This window comes from Vicia villosa, unplaced genomic scaffold (assembly GCF_029867415.1).
Source record: "Vicia villosa cultivar HV-30 ecotype Madison, WI unplaced genomic scaffold, Vvil1.0 ctg.001920F_1_1, whole genome shotgun sequence".
NCBI classification, from domain to species: domain Eukaryota; kingdom Viridiplantae; phylum Streptophyta; class Magnoliopsida; order Fabales; family Fabaceae; genus Vicia; species Vicia villosa.
This window is the reverse complement of record NW_026705776.1, coordinates 329,336-348,712: the sequence shown is the minus strand read 5'-3', so window position 1 is coordinate 348,712 and position 19,377 is coordinate 329,336.

The following is a 19,377-nucleotide window of genomic DNA, read 5'->3' as shown; positions in this document are numbered from 1 at the left end:
ATTGGTCCTTTGATTGAATATTTGATTTTCCATGACTTATATGATTTTAATTCCTTTTTAATTAAAATAAAAAATCAAAATAAATCATACAAGTAATATATTTTCGTGGCAAGGGGCTATTGGGCTCTTGGATGCTTGAGGATCAAGATTGAATCAAAGTAACTTGGGCCCATTTGCAAAAATATTCAAATTCCTTCACATTTTTCCCTCAAAAATAGCCCAACTCTGACAAGGCATATCTCTTTCAATTTTTGAGGTATGGAAGTGTTCTAAGACTTTTTAGAAACCTTAGAGAGTCCTCTAACCAGTGTCTATGGTCTCATATCAAAATTATTTTCCATACTCCTTGTGTGTCCTTTTGAAAAAAGTGTCTTTTGGTTGACTTTTGAAAAGGACCTATAATGTTTTGGTCTATATCTCTCAAATGAAGCATTTTTGGACTTGGCATGTGAGAGACAATTTTGTAGAGAATCAAATTTCCTTCAAAATGAGCTTAGAATGGAAAATTTCTAATGTTCCATGTGAGAGTTATGATTGGTCAAAGTTCAGTTGACTTTTCCTATACAAAACCCTAATTTAGAAACTTTTTGATTTGTTGATTTTTAATCTCTCCTTGATGAACCATGATCAATTCTTGATCAAATGATGAATGATACTTCAATATGAGGATCTTGACAAAAAAATCTTGAGTTTTGACTTTACTTTGACCACAGTTGACTTTTAGGTTAACCTAGTCGACTGTTGACTTTTTGAACAATTGAGTTACCAATCTTTTGAGATAAGACTTGATATTTGTCATGGAGGTGATGTGAGATATATTGAGCCATATGAGATGCCTTTGAGCCATTGATTCATTTGATTCTCCTTTGAATAAGCCAAACCCTAGTTTCAGAGCCTTGCATGGGAGTGTGTGTTCTGGAGCTTTATGTATTGATTTGAATTGGTATAAGAGAAATTGTATGGGCAAATTTTGGGGTATGACACTCCCACATTCCCATGTTTCTAACACTGCACCCTTTGTTTTCGTTTGTTTACTTGATATACTTATATCTTACATAGTTTTGCATGGTTAAATAAAATTTGCAACTGATTCGCAAACGTGCCATATAGATGTAAGGTGTTTTGTATTCTCACATAGCTGCATTTGGGAACAATTTGAAACTTTACAAAATGAAATATTTAAGTAACATGTTCTCGTGAGAAGAGAACGTTTATTTTTCAGCTCCGATGACAAAGAAGGTAAGTGTGTAGGTTTATTAGTTACGAGGTACTTAATATATTATTTATTAACAAATTTTATATAGAACTATAATAGTTTATGTGTATGCATATGTGCATAGTTTGTTATAAGAATTGTTTTTAAAATTATTGGCTCGGCATATTTTGTCCTAATAGAATCAGATATAGTCTCTAAAGCCCATTGATCTTTTCTACATTCTTATGGCTACCAACCAACATGATCTTTTCTGCATTCTTTTTTAAAGTTGAATGATTAGTAACTTCTAAGAACAGTCTACTGCGGGAACTGTCACCTAAACAAATTGCTGAGAAGACTCATCCATTAAATAAACACTAGCACACTTAATCGCAGCAAGCACATCATTAAAAATTAAACTTGGTTCCCAATACTAGCATCGCCTTGCTGTTGCAGATGGAAAACCCTAAAGAACAAGGACATGGTAGTGGCGATCTCAAGATAGCGACAAATGAGCTCGAAGGCCCATAAAGAAGCGATCGCGTTAGGGTGGAGCTGAGAAGAAGCCAAGTGCAGCCAGTTGAAAACACTCATTTGCATGTCGTTAAAGGACAATTGTATCCCTGCCTCTTTTAGCGCGAACTCATACATGGGGAAACAAGACTCCGGATATGATGAGTAGATCCCTTGATGAGTCTTAGGAGCATAAGCCTTCCACGACTCTATAGCCCCTTCCTCAATGTCCTTAACTGTATTAAAGGCCTCTCCAAGAGCGGCGGTAAAACGCAAAGCTATATTCATGGGGTCGGGTGCAACCCTATCGGCAATATGATTCCTTTTAGATACAAGCACCACCCCATCTCCGCCGTTGTCGACCACCCTCTCTTCCTTAAGGATGATCATCTCATGTTGATCTTTATCCATTTTACTTGAAAGCAAAAGGAAACAAGGATTTCGACTGGAATCAAATATACTCTTCCACCACAAATCAAGTGAAAGGGTGAGGAAAAATTGGACTAACGAACGCCCCGAATGACAAGGATTTCGACCTTCTTGGAAAGCTGCTAGATCTCCCTGGATAATTCATAAACATCATCGGGAGATTCTTAAAACTTCCTACTAAGATTCAAAGATCTTCTTAGAAAACTAATAACCCTCCCCGGCATATTCATGAACTCTCCGGGAAAACAATAGGCTCCCCGCATAAATTGACGAAACTCAACGCCAAGAACTCACGAATCTCCTCATATCATTTAACATCTTATTGCATCTGCACCAAAGCTAGAGACTCTGAAATTCAAACGCCTATTCAACATATTCTGAGTCCAGAAGAAAGTACAAGATGAAAAGGCTATAACGTCAAATCTCTGACTGACAAAAGGAACGTTAGAAGCTACAAAAGGAAAATTCAGTAATAACAGCAAAAGCATGGCTCGACGTAGTTGACAAAAGTATGAAACATTAAATGCAACGTTTTACTATTCACGCAAAGCATTAAATGCTCCTAACGGTCATTTCCTCTCAAGCGCCTATATATAGAAGTTCCATTCAGAAGCAGTGCACAACATTTGCGCAAACTTACAGAAACGCTGTCAAATTGAAAAGCAAAGAAGAACTTCATCTTCAACCTCACAACTTTGTAATATCTTAGTGAGTATAAAGAATTAGAACTTAAGAGAAATATCACTTTGTATGATTATAGCTTTATTAGAAGCAATCTATACTCTTGTAAACATGTTTTTTACATTGATTGTAAAAGGAATTCCTAGAGTGATCAAGTTGTGATCAGGATACTCTAGAAGATTTAGAGTGTTTCTAAGTGGATAACCATTGTAATCAGTTGGATTAGTGGATTAAATCCTCAGTTGAGGTAAATCACCTTGTCAGGGGTGGATTGGAGTAGTTTAGTTAACAACGAACCAGGATAACAATAATTGTGTTCTTTGTTTTTATCTATCATTTTGAGAAGTTACACTTATTCAATCCCCCCTTTCTAAGTGTTTTTCACTCCTTCAATTGGCATCAAAGCGCTGGTTCTAGGTGCAAGCACTTAACCGTGTTAGACAAAAGATTCAGGGAAAAAACACAAAATCAAAATGGTTGAAACAACTTCATCTACTCCTACTCCTGAGGAAAACAACAATGGTAACAATGGAAGCAGTAGCTTCAATGGTTACAATAGACCACCAGTCTTTGATAGTGAAAACTTTGAGTATTGGAAGGATAGACTTGAAAGTTACTTTCTTTGTCAAGATGGCGACTTATGGGACTTGGTGTTGGATGGTTACAGACATCCTGGAAAAAATCGTGGAGTCAAGATTACAAGACAAGCGATGAGTGATGACCAAAAGAAAGAATTCAAGAATCATCACAAGTCAAGGATTATATTTCTAAATGCTGTCTCTCATGCTGAGTATGAGAATATAACAAATAGGGATACTGCTCATGACATCTTTGAATCTCTAAAGATGACTCGTGAAGGAAATGCTCAAGTCAAGGAGACAAAGGCTCTGGCTCTAATCAGGAAATATGAAGCATTCAAAATGGAAGATGATGAAAACATTGAAGCAATATTCTCTAGATTCCAAACTCTAACTGCTGGATTGAGAGTTCTTGACAAGGGATACACAAAGGCTGATCATGTAAAGAAGATAATCAGAAGTCTTCCCAGAAGATGGGGACCAATGGTTACAGCATTCAAGATTGCCAAGAATCTGAATGAAGTATCTCTTGAAGAGATGATAAGAGCCTTGAGGAGTCACGAGATTGAGCTGGATGCAAATGAACCTCAGAAGAAAGGTAAGTATACTGCATAAAATCCAATAATAAAAAATGCACTAACATTTTTCAGGCTGAAGAAGAAGAATCTAACCAGTCAGAAGAAGAAGTAGATGAACTGTCTTTAATATCCAGAAAAGTAAATTAACTTTGGAAAAGCAAGCAGAGAAAGTTCAAGAACTTCAAGAGCTGCAAAAGACTTGAATAGGGAGAATCTTCTGAACACAGATGATCTAGAAAAAACAAGGTGACGTGCTATGAATGTAAAGAGCCTGGACACTACAAGAATGAATGTCCAAAGCTTCATAGGGAAAAGCCCAAGAAAATATTTGATAAGAAGAAAGGTCTTATGGCCACATGGGATGACTCAGATTCTTCTGATCAAGAGTCGGACTCTGAAGATGAGCAGGCCAACATAGCACTCATGGAAACAGTTGAAGCTGGTGAAGAGTCTACTTCTGATTCAGACTCTGATGAGGTATTTTCTGAACTCACTAGAGATGATTTAGTTTCCAGCTTATCTGAACTTCTAGAAGTCAAGAGTCATCTTAGTATCAAATACAAAAAGCTGAGAAAGTTCTTTGAATCTGAAACTAAGAGACTTGAAATAGAAAATTCTGAACTGAAAGAAAACGTTTTAAATTAATTACAAAAGATGTTGATTCATCTTCAAGTTCAGAAAAGTCTATTCCAAGCACTAACAACATTCTGAAAGAATATGACTTGAGATTCAGAAAGTTTCTATCTAGAGGTATAGGCAGAAGTCAGCTATCCTCTATAATATATGGTGTAAGTGGGAACAAGAGAATAGACATAGGCTTTGAGGGTGAAACCCCATATAAACTTGAACCGGTTGATGAGATGATTAACACATACAAACCTTTGTATGAACAGTTCAAGTATGGTCATTCTCATGATATCAAACACACATCACACTCTCAGAGTTTCCACATAACACACACTAAGAAAAATGATGTTGCACACTATAGGAAATCTTATGTTAAACCTCATGTTAAATCTCAGTTCAATCAGTACTTGGGAAGGACTAACCCTAAAAGACCCAAAAGAATGTGGGTACCTAAGGATAAGATAATTCTTGTTGCAGATCTCCTTCAAATCTCAAAAGACAAAAATGTTATGGTACCTGGACTCTGGATGCTCACGACACATGACGGGAAGAAGGTCTATGTTCCAAGATCTGGAACTTAAATCTGCTGGAGAAGTAAAGTTTGGAGGGAACCTGAAGGGCAAAATCATTGGCTCTGGAACCATATGCATTGGTAACTCTCCCTCTATAACTAATGTTCTTTTAGTAGATGGATTAACTCATAACTTATTATCCATAAGTCAATTAAGTGACAATGGTTATGACATGATATTTAATCAAAAGTCTTGTAAAGCTATTAGTCAGAAGGATAGCTCAATCCTATTTACAGGTAAGAGAAAGAACAAAATTTATAAGATTGATCTTTCAGATCTTAAGAATCAAAAGGTTACTTGCCTTATGTCTGTTAGTGAAGAGTAGTGGGTCTGGCACAGAAGATTGGGTCATGCTAGTTTGAGAAAGATATCTCAGATTAACAAACTCAATCTGGTAAAAGGACTCCCTAATCTAAAATACAAATATGATGCTCTTTGCGAAGCATGTCAGAAAGGGAAGTTTTCAAAACCTACATTCAAGTCTAAAAATGTTGTCTCTTCCTCTAGGCCGCTAGAACTTCTGCACATTGATCTTTTTGGCCCAGTCAAAACAACATCAATCAGAGGGAAGAAATATGGATTAATCATCGTAGACGACTATAGCAGATGGACATGGGTAAAGTTCTTAAAACACAAGGATGAGTCATATTCTGTGTTCTTTGACTTCTGTAATCAGATCCAATCTGAAACGGAATGCAAAATCATAAAAGTCAGAAGTGATCATGGTGGTGAATTTGAGAACAGATTCTTTGAAATTTATTTCAAAGAAAATGGTATTGCCCATGATTTCTTTTGTCCTAGAACTCCACAGCAAAATGGAGTTGTAGAACGAAAGAATAAGACTCTACAAGAAATGGCAAGAACCATGATCAATGAGACTAATATGGCTAAGCATTTCTGGGCAGAAGCAGTTAACACAACATGTTATATTCAGAATAGAATCTTTATAAGATCTATTCTAAATAAGAATCCTTATGAATTGTGGAAGAACAGAAAGCCCATCATTTCTTATTTCCATCCATTTGGATGTGTATGTTATATTCTGAATACTAAAGATCATCTGTATAAGTTTGATTCTAAAGCTTAGAAGTGTTTTCTACTTGGATGTTCTAAACGCTCAAAAGGTTACATAGTATGAAACTCTGGTAGTTGAGGAATCAATCAATATCAGATTTGATGATAAGCTTGGTCTTGAAAAGCCAAACCAGTTTGAGAATTTTGCAGATATAGATATCTCTAACTCAGATCATGAAGAACCCAATAGTAAATAAGTATTAGAAGAACATGTTGCATCTTCTTTAGAGAATCTCAGAATATCTGAAGAGCCAACACTCAAAAGATCTTTTAGACTCGACTCTGCTCATCCAGAAGATGTTATCATTGGAAAGAAAGATGATCCCATCAGAACTAGAGCATTCCTGAAGAACAATGCAAAATGTCAATTTGGTTTAATGTCTTTGGTTGAGCCAACTTTTGTTGATCAAGCTCTGGAAGATGCTGACTAGATAATTGCCATGCAAGAGTTAAATAAGTTTACAAGGAATGATGTTTGGGATCTGGTTCCAAGACCTAAAGGATTTAACATCATTGGAACAAAGTGGGTCTTCAGAAACAAGCTGAGTGAGAAAGGTGAAGTCATCAGAAACAAAGCCAGACTGGTTGCTCAAGGCTATAGTCACCAAGAAGGTATTGACTATACAGAAACCTTTGCACCAGTGGCCAGGTTAGAATCTATTCGTTTATTAATTTATTTTTCCACTTAGTACAACATCACTCTGTATCAAATGGATTTTTTAAACTAAAGAATCATTATACGGTTTGAAGCAAGCTCCCAGAGCTTGGTATGAAAGATTAAGTTCTTTCCTTCTGGATAATGGTTTCACAAGAGGAAAAGTAGACACAACTCTCTTCTGTAAAACCTTTAAAAAGGATATTTTAATTTTCCAAATTTATGTTGATGATATTATTTTTGGAGCATCTAATGCTACACTTGGAAATGAGTTTTCTAAGTCTATGCAGGCAGAATTTGCGATGAGCATGATGGGAGAACTAAAGTACTTCCTAGGCATTCAAATCAATCAAACTTCTGAAGGAACTTATGTTCATCAGACCAAGTATGTCAAAGAGCTTCTGAAGAAGTTTAATCTGTCTGAAAGCAAAGAAGCAAAGACTCCAATGCATCCAACGTGTGTATTAGGTAAGGATGAGGTAAGCAAGAAGGTAGACCAGAAGATCTACAGAGGTATGATAGGATCTCTTCTATATCTTACTGCTTCTAGACCCGATATTTTATTCAGTGTATGCTTGTGGGCTAGATTCCAATCAGATCCTAGAAAATCTCACTTAACTGCTGTTAAGAGAATTCTTAGGTATCTGAAAGGTACTACTAATACTAATGTTGGTTTAGTCTACAGAAGATCTGAAGAATACAAATTAGTAGGATTTTGTGATGCTGATTACGCTGGAGATAGAGTTGAAAGGAAAAGTACTTCTAGAAGCTTTCAATTTCTAGGTAGTCACCTGATTTCCCGGTACAGCAAGAAGCAAGATACCATTGCACTATTAACTACAGAAGCAGAATATGTTGTTGCTGCTGGATGTAGTACACAAATGCTCTGGATGAAAAGTCAGCTAGAAGACTATCAGATATATGAGAGTAACATTCCTATATTCTGTGATAATAGTTTTGCTATTTGTTTATATAAGAATCCTATCTTACATTCTAAAGCTAAACATATTGAGATTAAAAATCACTTCATTAGGGACTATGTTCAGAAGGGTGTTCTTTCTTTAAACTTTGTGGATACAGAACATCAGTGGGCTGATATCTTTACAAAACCCCTTGCTAAAGATAGATTTAAGTTCATTCTGAAGAATATCAGTATGGATTTATGCCTAGAATGAAGATGTTGATAAGATCTGATATATGGATTAGATTTGAAATGCTTATTTATTTTCTTATCAGATGTTCTGGTTATGTTTGATCATTTAGATACTCTGATTCTGTTATTGCTAACGTTTCATATGTCTAAGTTGATCCAGAACTTCTGTTAGATCAAAATAGCTGTCACCAGCTATTCCAGATGATGACCACGTATTCATTCTGAAGGGACAAGCATGCATATAGTTGATGAGACGCCGCCCTAGGTAATTGTGCAAATCTTTTCAAATCTCACGCTTTCTCCACTAATGTCATTCAGCATTAAATGTGATTCATTCTCTGCATTCCGTAACTGTTTCATTCAGAAATACATTGCATTTTGTTTTCACGTCCGTGTCTATATAAACCCATATCATATCCATTTCTTCTCTTTTCACGCATTCATCACCTCTTGTTATATGCATTTCTGCCTCTTTTCTCTCTTTTCAAAAACCCTAAAGTAAAGAAGCCCAGAAATCTCAGTTGTGCTTCAATGGCTTCTTCATCTAAGCAAAATGTTGGTTCGTCTTTTCAACAACAAAATCAAGATCAACAGCAACAACAACAACTTTTTCCACAGAAGACTTGTTTGATTCCTATGGATGAATTGGAAGTTATTTTTGAAATGATGGTTGATTTTGATAATCTGGAGGCACATGACATTTATCTGAAGGATGACATGATTTTTCAAGGATGGAAAGCATTCTTCTACGGTTTATGTGGATCAGTTTATCCAGATTTGGTCAAAGAATTTTGGGTTCATGCAGCAGTCATGCCTAAAGCTATTCTCTCTATCGTTCATGGTGAATTGTTCTCCATTACTGAAAATCTGTTAAGAAAACTGTTTGGTTTGGAAACCGTTGAAGGTGTTTCTGGAGCAGTTATAGGAATAACATATTGGAATGATGTGTATGCAGAAAACTTCAAGTCTGGCAAAGAATCTAGAGAAATCAAGGAACTGAAGTCTCCTTACAGAATATGGGCTAAATTCTCCTGGGTTGCATCTATCATAGAAAGGAAACTGTCTCCTCCAACTATGTTAACAAGGACCAACAATACATTCTGTATTGTATTGGTAAACAAGAGAAGGTGGATCTTCCCTTCATCATCTTCAACCACGTGTGGAATCATGTGAAGGAATCCAGTGAAGAAGCCAGATTGAAGAACCCTAAGTACAAGAGAAACAGTATTCCTTTTGGAAGAATCATTACATATCTTATGGTTCAAACCAAGATTGTTGAGGATCTAGAGAAAGCTGGAATCATCAAGGATATCTATCCAACGCATGGCAACACTATGAATGCTAACACTCTGAAGTTTCTCATTCATGAGGTTTCTCATTCTGCCCCATCCCAAGTTGTTGAATCTGAACCCGAAGAAACCTACTTTCAATTATCACCATAAGCTGCATGTGGTCAACTTTCCCGTAAAATTCTCAAATTTCATGGTTTCATTTCAGGTCTGTCAGTCAGTGTTTTGATAGATAAGGCAATACCCACAACATTCTACAACCTCGCATTTCTCACCATCTCAAGCTTTCTACTACCGATATTCCTAATTTTTTGGTAATGGTTGGTAATGGTTCTAAACTAGTTTGCTCAGGCCTCTGCCCACAAGTTCCAATCAGCCTCCAAGCAAATTTATTCACAATCCCTTTCCTTTTACTCCCTATTGAAGGCGCTGATGTGGTACTCGGTATGGAATGGTTGCGCACTCTCGGACCCTTGTGGCTGATTTCTCCATTCCTAAACTATCTTTCACCTACAACAACAATGATATCACAATTACAGGTGATCCTAAAACACTTCCTACAGTTTTTTCCTCCCACTAACTTTGCCAACTAATTCATACTATTTCAATTGCCTCTTTTCATTTATTATTATTCCAACCCACCCTTCCCAATGAGTCCACCCCGCCCAACCAGATTACAAACCCTCTAGACTCCTTACCAAAGACTTTACCAACCTAGATTTCTACCATTATTAACTCATTTGCAGAAGTTTTCCAAAAACCTCAAGGACTACCACCAGCCAGAACCCATGACCACCAGATTCCAATTTTACCAAATACTGCACCAGTCAACGTTAAGCCCTACTGCTACCCCCACTCTCAAAAAGACACAATGACTATACTCATACAAGATATGCTCTCAGAAGGTATCATTAAACCTAGTTACAGCCCTTATTCCTCCCCAGTCCTCTTAGTTCGAAAAAAATATGGTAGTTGGAGATTATGCGTTGATTACTATGCCCTAAATGCAATTACCATTAAAGACTGTTTCCTGTCGCGGGTCAAAAAATGATCGCCACGAAATTGTAACAAACAGAGTCGCCACCAAATTTTATTTATTCCAATGGGAATGGGAAAATATTGATAAAACCCACAAATGAAACGAAATAGACAAAGATGGTCTTCGCAACCAGATTCGGGTTCGGGAGTCGGTTAAGCAAGGGGAAGGTATTAGCACCCCTTACCTCCATCGTACTCGATGGGACCCATTTAGTTGTTTCGCAATCGAGTGTTAGCTTAAGTCTACGTTTATTTTATTAAGAGAAAGAAACATGTTTTTGGTTCTTTATCATGGAGAAAAAAGATGAGATTTTTTATTATTATGCTCGCCAAGACGTTTGTGTCTTGTGCCTACGTATTCCCAATGGAGAAAATCAGAGCAATCGTAGTTCGGGGTACGAAATTATAATTTTTATTTAGTGTGCTCGCCAAGACGTTTGTGTCTTGTGCCTACGTATTCCCAATGGGGAAAGTCAGAGCAATCGTAGTTCAAGGCTACGAAATTATATTTTTTTAGCGTGCTCGCCAAGACATTTGAGTCTTGTGCCTACATATCTTCAATGGAAGAATCAGAGCGAATGTAGTTCGAAGGAACTACGAGTTTGTTGATTGATTTCAGGATGGATGTTTGCGGACGTTTAGTAAAGTACTTGAGCAAGGTGTTCACCTAGCGCGTCCTTTATCCAAGGTATTCAACAGGAGCGAGTCCCATTGTCACTTGTTGTCCAAGTTTGGATTAATGTATTTTAATTCAAAAGATCAAGGTATTCAAGAGGTGTCCACCCCTTGTCACTTAACCTCTTGGTTTGATTAAAGTGTTTTGATTCAAAGGATCAAGGTATTCAAGAGGTGTTCACTTCTTGTCACTTGATCACTTTGATTTTATTAATGTATTTTAATTCAAAAGATCAAGGTATTCAAGAGGTGTTCACTTCTTGTCACTTAATCTCTTGATTTGATTAATGAGTTTTTTATTGTTTGATTCAAAGGATCGAAGGTATTCAAGAGGTGTTCACCCCTTGTCACTTAATCACTTTGATTTAATTAAAGTGTTTTGATTCAAAAAATCAAGGTATTCAAGAGGTGTGCACTTCTTGTCACTTGATCACTTTGATTATATTAATGTGTTTTTGATTCAAAGGATCAAGGTATTCAAGAGGTGTGCACTTCTTGTCACTTGATCACTTTGATTTGATTAATGAAAGAAACAAGATTAACAACTTGACGTTTGATCAAGCGTTTTAGGGTCTATGAATTGGGTCTAATCGCACTTGGGCGGAAAAGACAAGTTTTTGAAATGACATTCGCACTTGGGCGAAATTTGCACTTGAGCAATGAAAAGACTTCGCGCTTGGGCGAAAAAAGAAATAACAAGTTTGAATTGTTTTTTGTAGTTTTTGTGAGAAGATTTGAAATGGACTCGACGTTGAATCGAGAAATTTTATAAAGAAAAGCTTTTTGAGATTTTATGATTATATGAGCAAGGTAAGAATTAAACATATAAACTACTATTTTCCTAATACATAAATCAAAATATAAGCCTAGACTAACAAAAGATTATTTGAAATTAAACTTGAGAAAAAGGTTTTCATATTTTTTTGAAAATGATTATTTATAAAAAAAGTAAACAACTCGGGCTAATAAGGGATGAGCCCATTTGCCTACTGCATTCACGCGCTTGGGGGTGAGATAATCAGGAAGTAAAAAGAGAAAGAAAAATAACTTAAGGAATGGGCCAATCAGTGAGCCCACTCGGACCAACACCTGGGTCAAACAACAAAAAACCTAAAATGAGTTACCATCCCCACTAACACTAATCAACTTCTCTCTGTTTCGGATTTCACTGTTTATCTCTCTCGATTTCTTTGTTTCAGAGACAGAGCAAAATCTCTCTCTCTGTTACACACTCATGTTCTAATCTATCGGTCTCTTAGTTTCCATCGAGTTCAATCTCTCTGTCTCGCGGTTTGCTCGTCCTTCACGATTTCTCAATGTATTCAAGTTCAAACAACAACATCGAAATAGAGCAAATCAGCAACAAAACCCACATCCCCACAAAAACCCTAAAGCCCCAAATCAACTATAATCTGAGATTTACATGGTTACAAGAGCATAGATAAACAAGTAACGACAAGTAATATTTAAATGCAGAAAACTGAAGAAAAAGAGAATGAAGCTATAACCGGGAAAGGCTTTCACGAATTCTGCGAATCAGCTCCGAGTTCCTTCAGGTACGATATTCTTGTGCTCTTTCTCAACCTTCGTTTCTCCTCTTCTACTCTGCTTTTGAGTTTTGTTTAAATGTTGGTGCTGTGATGATTTTCTGTTTGTTATTCTGAGTGTGTTATATTGTTTCTGAGTCTTTGTGAGTGTGAATATGGTGAGGTATGAGATTATGAAGGGATATTGGAGAAAGATTGTTTGAAGGTTTGCAGTGAGGTTAAGGTTTGATTGAACGTGAAGGTTTGAGTAGTTTGAGTCAAGTATTTTGTTTTGAGAGTGATTCGAATAGGATTTCGGCAAAGGTTTGGGAGTGTATTTCGTTGGTGCCCTCCCCCTCTACCGAAGACGAGTGGTCTGATTTATAGAAGAGGTGAGGTGAAATAGGGGAAAAATTATTGAATTTTGAACATTTCTATGCACTGATTTCACCTCTTTTTGATGCAGGTTTCGGATGGTTTATTTTAGTGTAACATTGGGATCCTATGTGCAATTTTGAACCGATGCTGCAGAGTTGATGGTGATGGTGGAGCGGTTCTATTTTTTGAAACAGAGGAGGACATTTTTTTCCATTTGTTTGTTTTTTCTGTAAAATGGGCCATGTTGTATTTTTTCTTGGTAATGTAATGGGCTTTATTTGTGTAACTAATAAAAATGAATGTAAATGAAGTTTTTTTCTTTTTTTGTTTTATAAATAATCTTAATTTCTATCTTAATTCTAATTTAAATTAATGATAACAATTAAATATCAATTTAATCATTAGATCAATTTAAATAAAAATTCAGAAAATAAAAATACAAAAATTTAATTTATAAATAAATATGCAAATGATAGAATGAACTTAAGATGCAAAATTTTAATAAAAATATGCAAAACTTAAAATGATTTACTAATTGAGATAATGAGAAACTAATTGCAAATTTATATTAATTTGAAATGCAATGTGCGGAGTCGAAACTTAATATGGATGTAGATGAATTGAGTAATGCTAATGCGAGTGAATCAAATGAAAAAAACTTAGGTCAAAATTTAGGGTGCGACAGATGCCCCTATTTAATTATCTTTAGCCAAATAGCTCGAATGACTTTGATCTTCGGGATATCAAAGGCGATAGGTAATTAAATACGAAGTGACCTGAATTTTGGCCCTTGATGGGATGAAATGTCATGAATGCATGGATGAATGAGTTCTTGTTGAGGATATGAAGATGAAAAGTAAATTCTGTGGGGATTTATGAAATTATTTATCAAGGAGTTCCAATGAGAATTCTTGCTGGGGAAATGCAATGGCACCAAAAATCGTTCTCAACCAATGAGTTGAAAAACAAGGAAACAAACAACATCAACCAACGAGTTAATGAAGGTAAACAGCAATTCATTATTGTCGCACGCTCGCGAAAAATGAACAGAGTCGCCACCAATATATTTATCCCATAAGGGAAAGGAATATCAGGAAACCTCACAAAGGAAGGAACAAGGTCTTGCGACCAGAGAATCTAGGTACGGGAGTCGGTTACGCGAGGGGAAGGTATTAGCACCCCTCACGCCCATCGTACTCGATGGTATCCACCTATGTTTGTTTCTATCTAAAGGGTGTGTACTATGTCTATGTCTATGTGAATGAATGCAGAATGTAGGGAAAAGAAAGAATTGTACTCGCACGGGCCCTACCCCGCTGCCTACGTATCCTTTTCAGGAATCAGAGTTACCGTAGCTCGGCTAAAGATTTTCTGTTTGTTTTTGTGTTTTTTAATTGGGCGGAGTCAACGTTCGCGTTCTTGCATAAGGGATCGACCTAGGATGCGTACAAACGGAAATGACATTGCCCTTAGGTGCCAACGAGGCAAAAGAAAAAGAAATGATTGGTTTGTGTCTTTTAGGGTAGATGAGTGGTGAACAGTTCCCAATACCGGGCCACTCACCACTTTCTCTACTTCGTTCTAATTTGAACCATTGTTAGATGTTTTAAAGTGTTTTTGGTTGTGTATTTTTTAAGGGAATTTACTTTTCGATTCGAATCACATAAAATGCATAATGATCGAGAAGCAGATTAAGGAATGAATCCTACTCACTTCCATCCCATTATGTAATGTTTGAGAAACAGATTAGAGAATGAATCTCACTCGCTTCTCTCCCATTAATTAATGTTTGAGAAACAGATTAGGGAATGAATCCCACTCGTTTCTCTCCCATTAAGTAGTGACCGAGAAACAGATTAGGGAATGGATCCCACTCGCTTCTATGTCACTAAGTGATTGAGAAATAGATTAGGGAATGAATCCCACTCATTTCTCTATCACTTGCTTAATGTGATTCGCATCTTCCGTTTATTAATGTTTTAAAGAGTTGAAAAAGAAAAAGAATGCAAAAGGGAACTAGATCTAACATTTTAATCTATGTTATTCTAATCTACTAATGGCCCTAAGGTCAAGGGTACCTATCCTATCTCAATTCCTCTTAGCAAAGGAGGAAGAGTCTAAGGGAACATGGCAAGCATATAGAGATAAGCAACATCAAAGCAAGAAATAAGAGGCTAAGCATGAAAATGGGAGATGAAAGTCCTAGGTCAGTAGCAAATCAAGGGATGAGTGTCTCAAGTCAAATACAAAAGCACCATGGCAACACACAAAAGTATTCATAAGAAGTTACCAAAGTATCGCATGAATCGCCACTTAACAAATAGTGAACAAACATCATTTAATCAAAACAAAAAGCAGGTGAACACATGGTCTAAGCTTGAAGTCAGTAGCCAATTATTGTATTTATGGTTCTAATATTCTATACCAATCTATGTTAGTCAATTAACTTGAAGCAACACAAAATTCTAACAAAAACTAGACAAAACTAGGTCAATACTAGCTAAACGGTTTCGAATTGTGAATGGAGTTAGAAACATGTAATCAAATGGTACAAGTCAGTAGAAAATAGCCTTTACTAGATGCCTAAACAACCACAAAATCATGCCAAGAAGTTTCACACAAAATTACGGGTCATTTGTACAAGTTACGGTGCGATCGTCAACCAAAAACAAGGTATTTACATGTGAGAAAGAAAAATCAAGTAAAATAGGAAATCATGATCTAAAATTTTCAATTCCAGGTCTTAGGACCTCTAAACATCCCTAATTATATGTACAAAAAGGAACCAACATTCTTGCATGAATGCATTTCAATTTGAGAGCACAAACGTCACAAGTATCTACTAGAAACACATGTTAATCGAGTCAAACAATACTAACCAAGTACCAATCAAAACAAAGAATTAGGAGTTCATTTTTTATATACAATATCATGGATTAGTCTACTGAAATCATACAAAAATTGGGGGTTAAATTCTGATCCCAAGGTGTTAAACGAAATCACTTTGCAAAACCTATCAAAATCAAGAGAAACATGAACATATGTGAACAAAAGATTTATTAAAAATAGTAATAAAATTCTAAAAATCTTTAAGAAAATACTACAATTATGTACACACATAAAACTACCTAAAACGTATTTTTACTTATTTTTTATTTCACCTAAAACCGGTTTATGAATTAAAAGTTAGTAACGAAACAAAATTCTTAAAGAAAAGGAATCTGCCTAGTAAACAGGGGTGTAGTAGCAAAGTTAGCATGAACTGGAATTAGTCAATGGAGCGCTTGGGCCCAAATTCAGGGGGTGTAGAACCTAAAAGAGGCGCCTAAGGCCCAGCAGGGTCATTTTTGTTCAGTTTTCTATGTCAAAAAAGGCAACAAGAAGGTGCATTGGGCCAAGGAGTGTGTAGACAGCGATTTCGTGAATACAAGGCCCAAGGTGTTGATCTATGATGATTTTGTTCAGATTATTAACATTTGATTATCACATCTATATACACATTAATCCTAATTAATAACAGTAAACAAGATTTAAATCAAAATGTAAATTAAAAGGGGATTAGGGTACATTACTCTGCGACGAATCAACTTCTCATCTCTCTTTCTCCTTCAGCGGCGACGAGTCTTGTGCATTAACAGCGACGGCGCGGCGGCGATGGCTTCTCCGATCAAAAATCATGTTCGCCGCTGTGAACAACCGATGGACAACGTCATCTCATCATCCTCTCATCTCATCTCTCACTGTGAACTCAGTTAACTCGACATCGCCTCTCCGATCCAATTGATTTGTTTCGTTCTTGAATCGATCGCTGAATACACTCAATCCTTCTCTTCTTTTTACTTTTTCTTCTTCCTGATCTTCTTGCGTTTTGCGGATGAGATGCTGTTGTATGTGACTACATGAAGGTTTGCGATGGTGAGCGATGATGAAGATTGATTGCAGAAAGTTGAGAGGATTCAAGGTTGAGAGGATTGAAGAAGTTTGTTGATGCTGTGAAGGTCGCGTGATAGAAATGTCGGTGATTGAAGGGAGATGAAGGAATTGAGGAGAAAATTGAAGATGAAAGAGATTGAAGAAGTGAAGCCAAGGTTGAAGGAGATGAAAGTTTTTCTGGTTTTCTCTGGTGGATTGAATGAAGATGAAGATGGTGAAGATGGTGATTTGAGGAAGCAGAGCAATCGTGAAGAATGAACTGAGGAGGGGAGAAGATAGTGTCAAAAAAAATTGAAATGGTGGATGATTGCAGGTTATATAGAGGTTAGTGATATCTCTGATTTCTGTTACTTTCTGCTCTGATTCAATTGCATTCTGTTAGTTAGTTATAGGTTTGTTAGGATCTGTTAAAAAAAATGTTAGGTAGTTACAAATATGGTTAGAGGTTTGGAGTTGGTTTACAGTTAGAAGAGTTAGGGAAAAGTTGGGAAAACTGTGAGTTACAATTCTGTTATATGTAGGTTAAGGGCGGTTAGGAAATAGTTGAAAGTCAGTATATTATGTTTTTGAAATGCTATCTGAAATTGAATCGTGGACTGTTTTGATGTGTGAATGTGGGTCTGATTTGTTTGGATGCAGGCTTGGTTTATCATGTATGGAGAAGCTGGCAGTGTGTGTGTATGCTTGGCTGAACTATGAAAATAGTATTGAATATCTATGAATCGTCATGCCGGACCGGCTTTTCTTGATGGGGTTTATTGTTTTTTCTGGTATTGTATGCAGGACTGTTTTGTGAAAGGTTTGAAATTAGTTAAGGTGAAATGAATTGGTTAGTGATGGTATATGTGATGTTTGTGGCTGTTAGCTAAATGTTGTTTTGACAGATGCATAGAATTGAGATTGGTTATAAGGAGAATGGATGTATGTAGATATGTGAGTTGATACTATGGTTTAGAATTGGTGAAATGAAGTTGCTGTTTTGAAATGTGATGTTATGAATGAGATTTTGCATTGAACTGGCTTTGGTTTGATCTTGCAGGTTTAAACTTCTGTTGGAAGCATTAGCTGGATCCTTATCCAAAAAGGAAATACTCATTTTTAGCCAATTCTTTCTTCAGTAAGAGTCTGGTTGCTGTGGGCACCCTCATGGGTCATGAAGAATCAAAACTCGTTCCCGCAGCATTAGCACTGATGGAGGATGAGAAATACGATGAGGCTGAGAACCATGGATACTGAAGAGAGCCATTGTGTGATTGAAGGGAACAAGAAGGAAGAGTGATAGCTATATGTTTCTGTAACTTTATTTTTGTGTAATCTTTTCCCAATGTGTAATATAGATATGTGATGTTGTAGTGATCTGTTTTGTATCCATGTATGCGTTAGGAACTGATGATGAACCATAATGGGCAGCTTGGTGAGCAGGGCCCTTGCAAAGATTGTTTGTGTTCTGTCATAGATATTATTTATGAAATAATAGCTTGGGCTAATTGCTTGACTTATAGTACTTTGGCCCTTTTCCCACCATTTCCAAATTTGCATCTTGATTGAATGAACTACAAGGTATAATGAGAAATAACCGAAAACCTCTTCATGGAATTTTAGTCAAAAATCAACTTTCTAAGTTTGACTTTGACTAAAAATTAAAGTTTGAATTATTGCCTTCCAATTTGAAATGATTCTCAAGACACTTTGTCTCACCTCAAACACTCGTACAAAATTCAAAGCATATGATTTGTAGCATGAGTAGCCAAGCAAACCAGTCTCGGATTACATGATAAGACCCCGGTGAAATCATAATATGTTGAGATAGCCCATATAGTGATCATAACAAAATCTTGAAGTCCACTGGTAAACTCAAGCATCGGGGCCTAAGAAACCTAATCCCTTATTCAGGTACCGGACATCATTTTGCTCTTGATGAAAAGATAAATAAGCCTTTGTTCTAAGACTCATGTGAGACCCCAATTTGCTATGCGACCCTTGATCCCATGCTTTTGGATGTTTTATTTAACGAATGAATGAAAAGTCATGTTAATGCCCTAATGGAGATATGTCGATGGATGCAAAAGTCCAAGCCAGGTGAAAGTATAGGGGTAGGACAAATTTGGGGTATGACAATTATCAACCAATGAGTTGAAAAAGGACAAAACTAAAACCAATTACCAAGATGATGAAAGTTGACACATCATTCTTAACCAATGAGTCGAATACGATTAAAACCGGGAACGCCATCATCAACCAACGAGTTAATGAAGGTAAACAACAATTCGTTATCAACCAATGAGTTGATAAAACAAGGGAACAACCAACATCGACCAATGAGTTGATGTAGGTAGACAACAATTCATTATCAACCAATGAGTTGAAAAAGGACAAAACTAACATCAACCACTAAGCTGATGAAAGTCGACACATCGTTCTCAACCAATGAGTCGAGTACGATTAAAACTAGAAACGCCAACATCAACCAACGAGTTAATGAA